Raw genomic sequence first — 5,331 nt, forward strand, 5'->3', positions numbered from 1 at the left:
AACAGAAACACAGAAATGGCTGATAATAAGTTTATGTTACAGTCTTAAAGTTGGATGATGGTTGTTTTTCCCCCTTTGTTCTGATGAACTTAGGAAAATTTGAGGTTTTTTTAAAACATCAGATTGACTCAGGATGCTTATAAAGAAGCAGGACAGCCGTTCATGCCCAACATAGTAGAAATGGTTGTCTTTGTTCTACTGGTCATCAGATGTGTTATGGAAGAGAATCCACTTACTATCACCATGTTCACCATGTTGGTGGGTTCCATAAACTTCCTGGAAACTCTTTTCAAAAGAGAATGTGAGAAGAAAACCATGATGCTGTACAAAGAACTCGATTTAGGATCCCATTTCAAGGAAAGCTATTTTGCTGCTTTCATGTAGGAAGGTATCTTCCCCCGTGCAGTCAGGCCCTCAAAGTGCTTGTAGGTGTAATTGATGAAGACCCAGTCTTTGCTCTTGTAGTCTGTCTCAGGGTGATTACTTGTTGCCACTCTTGGCTTAAGAATATCAGATTCTGGAAACTCATCGAAGTTTGAGGTACCATCAATGCTTTTGATTTCAATAGATATTGCAGCAGGTCTCTCTCTCTGATATGTTCCCAGTCAACACCTTCAAAAAAAGAATTGTTTATTTCCTCAACTCCAGGGGCTCCAATTCTATGTTCCCATTCACAGCAGAATCTCAAAATTAGATCCTTGGCTTTCGCAGAAATAGGAACTTCTAGAGGAAAAGTCAAAGTTTCTTTTCAGTTCATCACCTTCTTATATGTCTCTTGAGGGGTCTCAGAACAGAAAGGTGGGTAGCCAATGAGCATTTCATACATGATCACCCCCAGTGACCACCAATCGCAGAGCTTCTTGTACCTGGTCTGCATGAACAACTCAGGAGCAATGTAGTCAAGAGTGCCTACTGTGGAAAAGGCTAGCTGGCATCTATTTCTTTTCCAGGTTTCTGCTTTCCTTTTGGAATTCATGTTCTGAAAAGTGAAATCACTGGGGAGGCTGTGGTTCAGGTTCCTATGAAATTCTGTCCTATGTGCTCTTTTCAGTACTATGCAAAGGCCAAAGTCAGAAAGCTTCACATGGCCCTTGCAGTCCAGGAGAAGGTTGTCTGGTTTGATGTCTCTGTGGATGAATCCAAGTTGGTGAGTAGAGTCTATGGCTAACACTGTTTCTGCTATATAAAACTGAGTCTCCTCTTCTGTCAGCGTGTCTTTTTTCATCAACAGGGTCATCATGTCCCCTCCAGGCAGGAACTCCATGATTAGTTAGAGGTTTAGCTTATCCTGAAAACTATAGAACATTTTCACAACCCACAAACTGTCTGCCTCCACTAGAATTTTGCGCTCCACATGAATGTGGCCAACCTGATCTTTTTCAAGCATATCTGCTTGACGAAGTATTTTCATTGCACACACATGGCCCGTATCTTTCTTCTGAACAAGCCGCACCTCACCAAAGGCTCCTCTGCCTATTACTTTTAAGGACTCAAAATCTTCCAGTCCAAGTCTTGCTCTCTTCAAACGAAGAAACTCTGTTTCCTTCTGAGCATGTGCTGACCTCCGGAGTCATTTCTCTTCATCCTTGAGGCCTTCTTCTTCCATCACTTTTTCTCACTTCTTTTGTCTCATTTCTCGTTCTTCATGTTGAGCAATAAGGTTGCTATAAAAATTCTCCAGCATCACGTTGGTCATTGTCACCCTTTCCTTTGTGTGACTACTCATGGACGAGCAAGGTGTTGAGCCTGTCATTGCCATGGCCAGCATCAGGGTCTTTTCCAATGACTCGGCTCTTCACACCAGGTAGTCAAAGCATTGGAGCTTCAGCATCAATTCTTCCAGTGAATATTCAGGACTGATTTCCTTTAGGATGGACTGGTTTGATCTCCTTGCTGTCTAAGGGACCCTTAAGAGTCATCTTCATCCAGCACCACAATTCAAAAGCATCAATTCTTTGGCACTCAGCCCTCTTTATGGTCCAACTGTCACATCAGTACATGACTACTGGAAAAACCATAGCTTTGCTATATAGGCCTTTGTTGGCAAAGTGATGTTTCTGCTTTTTAATGCACTGTCTAGGTTTGTCATAGCTTTCCTTCCAAAAAGCAAGTGTCTTTTAATTTTGAAAGTTTTCTTAAGGTTTTCCTCTTGATACGTAGCAGCTTTTAACATTGTTTTGGAGATTGAATGTAGCCAGAGCCCAGGGCTGAGGGGAGAGGCAGGGCTGGGGGCAGCGAACAGCCGCAGACGCCCGGCTGGGCCAGTGGTCTCGACGTGAGGAACGGCGAAACCCCTGCAGCAGCTGCCAGCCGACCGGAGGAGGGGAGGGGACGCGTTAGGGATTCTGAAATAGGGGGCCGCGGGGCGGTGGTGGGTGTGAAGATGACAGGAAGTGCCTCAACTGCTGGAAAAGACAGCAAGCGCAGGGGCTGACCCTGCCCAGTCCCCCGCGGCGGAGACGGGCTGGTACAGCCACCAGGGCGCCCTGATGTTCTTTAGGATGGACTGGTTGGATCTCTTTGCAGTCCAAGGAATCCTCAAGAGTCTTCTCCAACACTACAATTCAAAAGCATCAATTCTTTGGTGCTCAGCTTTCTTTAAGTCCAATTCTCACATCCATACATGACTACTGGAAAAACCATAACCTTGACAAGATGGACCTTTGTTGGCAAAGTAATGTCTCTGCTTTTTAATATGTTGTCTAGGTTGGTCATAATTTTTCTTCCAGGGAACAAGAGTCTTAATTTCATGGCTACAGTCACCATCTGTAGTGATTTTGGAGCCCCCAAAATAAAGTCTGACACTGTTTCCACTGTTTCCCCATCTATTTCCCACGAAGGGATGAGACCAGATGCCATGATCTTAGTTTTCTGAATGTTGAGCTTTAAGCCAACTTTTTCACTCTCCTCTTTCACTTTCGTCAAGAGGCTCTTTAGTTCTTCTTCACTTTCTGCCATGAGGGTGGTGTCATCTGCATATCTAAGGTTATTGATATTTCTCCCTGCAATCTTGATTTCAGCTTGTGCTTCATCCAGCCCAGCATTTCTCATGATGTACTCTGCATATAAGTTAAATAAACAGGGTGACAATATACAGCCTTGACGTACTCCTTTCCAGATTTGAAACGAGTCTGTTGTTCTGTGTCCAGTTCTAACTGTTGCTTCTTGACCTATACACAGATTTCTCAAGAGGCAGGTCAAGTGATCTGGTATTCCTATCTCTTTAAGAATTTTCTACAGTTTGTGGTGATTCACATAGTCAAAGACTTTGGCATAGCCAATGAAGCAGAAATGGGTGAAAGGATTAAGCATCTTATTTTCCTCAAAAGAGTTTAACTTCCTGGTATATAACAGATTGTGATTACAATAGCAGTAGCTAATATTTACTATGTTTTTATTACTAATGGTAGCTGATGTTTTTGAGGAGTTACTCTGGGCAAGGTGCTCTGTTAGGAGCTTGACATGTGTTGCCTCTGATGCTCACCACCATCTGTGAAATCATTTTACAGATGAGGAAATTAAAGCTCATAGAAATTTAGTAGCTGAGGGTCCTATCGACTAGGACTTGGATTCGAATCCAAGGTCTGTGTGACTTCAAAGACAGTTACTGAAAACTACTATTTTATGCTCGGCATGCTCTCTAGTCTTCTCTACAATGTAAGAGAAAAATTCAATAGCTAACATTTTTATAGAGCATTACTTCTCTTCCCCAAGAAAGAAGGCAAACTGGGCTGCTTGAACAGGTCTTAGAAGGTTCACTGAAAATGTAATTAGACTATTTTCTGGGAAATAGTCTCTTTTGACCGAGCAGGTTATTTGATGAAACAAAGCTAACCTCCCTGATCTTTTCCTGTCAGACTGATTCCCAGGAGCAAACTAACAGCAATGGGGACTGACAGCTTCGAGGTCTCCCTCTGAATCTCTTCCTCTCTGTTCAGCTCTAGCCATGCCTCACCTTGTACTATTTCAAAATATTCTATACTTGAGCCAAGTTACTTTGCACCCACCTTTGCATGTATGTCCCAGGGCATTGTGAAACCAGGAATAGATAGAGGATGCCTAAACTCTTAACCGATTATGTTAATAATAAAAAGTTACTTGAAGAAGTGGGTGGTGGTGAAGATGTGTGTGTGCATGCTAAGTTGCTTCAGTTGTGTCTGACTCTCTGTGACCCTACAGAGTATAGCCCGCCGGCTCCTCTGTCCATGAGATTCTCCAAGCAAGAATACTGGAGTGGGTTGCCATGCCCTCCTCCAGGGCATCTTCCCGACCAAGGGATCAAACCTGCTTCTCTTACAGTGGGTTCTTTACCACTAGCACCACCTGGGAAGCCCAGGGGTGAAGATAATGGAAGATAATGCCCTTCTGAGCCCTTCCTTTCTTCCTTCCTTCCACCCGTCCATCTTGCCTTCCTGCTTTCATAGCAGGAAATCCGGGATAGGTGGTCTTGCCACTCTTGGTGACTAATGAGTGGGAGTGGGCTTGTCAAGGGATAGTTTAGTGAGTCTGACTTCAGGACGCAAGGAAGGGTCCATGAAACCAAGGAAGGATCAGTAGATGGGACTGGCAGGCTGGGCTTGGGGAATGGTGCACGCTGGGGCAAGGGAGAAAACTTGGGATGGGCATTTGGGCCTAGCATCTTGGCTCTAGGTGACAGCAGAGGCTTGGGGTAATAAACAACCCCAAGACTGAGTATCTTAAGATAACAGTTTATTATTTCTGATGATTTGTGAGTTGCCAGACAGTTCTTCTTTGATCTCACCTGGGATCACTAAGGCAATAAACAGTCAGAGGGCATCTTTACAGCAGCTGGAAGGGCCAAGTTGGTCTCATTCACAGTGACAGTGGGTGCTGGCTGTCAGCTGGGGTGCCTCCTTTCTCCATGTAGCCTCTCATCCAGGAGTAAACTCTACTAACTGGAGGACATCATTTCATGAGAGCAAAGTAGGAAGCTGCAAGGTCATTTAAAGCCTAGGCTCTGAAACTTACATAGCATCACTTCTTCCACATTCTGTTGACCATACCTTGTTGCAAGGACTGCCCGGGTTCAAGTGGATGGAGACATAGAGTCCATCTCTTAATGGGAGGAGAGATAACATCCCGTTGCAAAGAGGGCTTGGGCCCTTACTGAAAAGACTAACCACAAAGATCAAAGCAAGTATGTGGGACCCTGGGGTCAGAAGACAGTGTGTCTGCGTTAGTGATATCATCTCTGTTTAATTCCCATTGACATGAACCTGATAGTGGTCTCAGACTGCCTGCTTGAAATCCAAATTCCCTGCTTCAGCTTTGTGCCTGGTGAGAAGGTGAGATGGAGTAGACCAGATGAAA

At 44.3% G+C, this 5,331-nt stretch overlaps 1 pseudogene; it reads right to left on the minus strand.

Moving 5' to 3' along the window:
* Nucleotides 1-362: 362 nt before the first annotated feature.
* LOC133065605 (serine/threonine-protein kinase 38-like) lies at nucleotides 363-1,759 on the minus strand (annotated as a pseudogene).
* Between the last annotated feature and the right edge of the window lie 3,572 nt (nucleotides 1,760-5,331).

The sequence above is a fragment of the Dama dama genome, chromosome 11 (assembly GCF_033118175.1).
Source record: "Dama dama isolate Ldn47 chromosome 11, ASM3311817v1, whole genome shotgun sequence".
In the NCBI taxonomy this organism is placed as follows: Eukaryota; Metazoa; Chordata; class Mammalia; order Artiodactyla; family Cervidae; genus Dama; species Dama dama.